Source organism: Myotis brandtii, unplaced genomic scaffold, assembly GCF_000412655.1.
Source record: "Myotis brandtii unplaced genomic scaffold, ASM41265v1 scaffold221, whole genome shotgun sequence".
Taxonomy (NCBI): Eukaryota; Metazoa; Chordata; class Mammalia; order Chiroptera; family Vespertilionidae; genus Myotis; species Myotis brandtii.
In genome coordinates, this window is record NW_005358287.1 from 365,173 (window position 1) to 365,923 (window position 751).

The window sequence follows — 751 nt, forward strand, 5'->3', positions numbered from 1 at the left end:
ACCCGCAGCTGGTCCGCCCGCGCGTTTCTGCTCCCTGCGCCCCGCGGCCCAGGAGCCTCCGTACTGAGTGGTCGTCCTCCCCTCAACCCCCCTCACCCCCCACACACTCATACACACACACTCACCACACACACAAACACTCACACTCATACACACACACTCACCACACACACACACAAACACTCACACTCATACACACACACTCACCACACACACACACAAACACTCACACTCATACACACACACTCACCACACACACACACAAACACTCACACTCATACACACACACTCACCACACACACACACAAACACTCACACTCATACACACACACTCACCACACACACACACAAACACTCACACTCATACACACACACTCACCACACACACACACAAACACTCACACTCATACACACACACTCACCACACACACACACAAACACTCACACTCATACACACACACTCACCACACACACACACAAACACTCACACTCATACACACACACTCACCACACACACACACAAACACTCACACTCATACACACACACTCACCACACACACACACAAACACTCACACTCATACACACACACTCACCACACACACACACAAACACTCACACTCATACACACACACTCACCACACACACACACAAACACTCACACTCATACACACACACTCACCACACACACACACAAACACTCACACTCATACACACACACTCACCACACACACACACAAACACTCACACTCA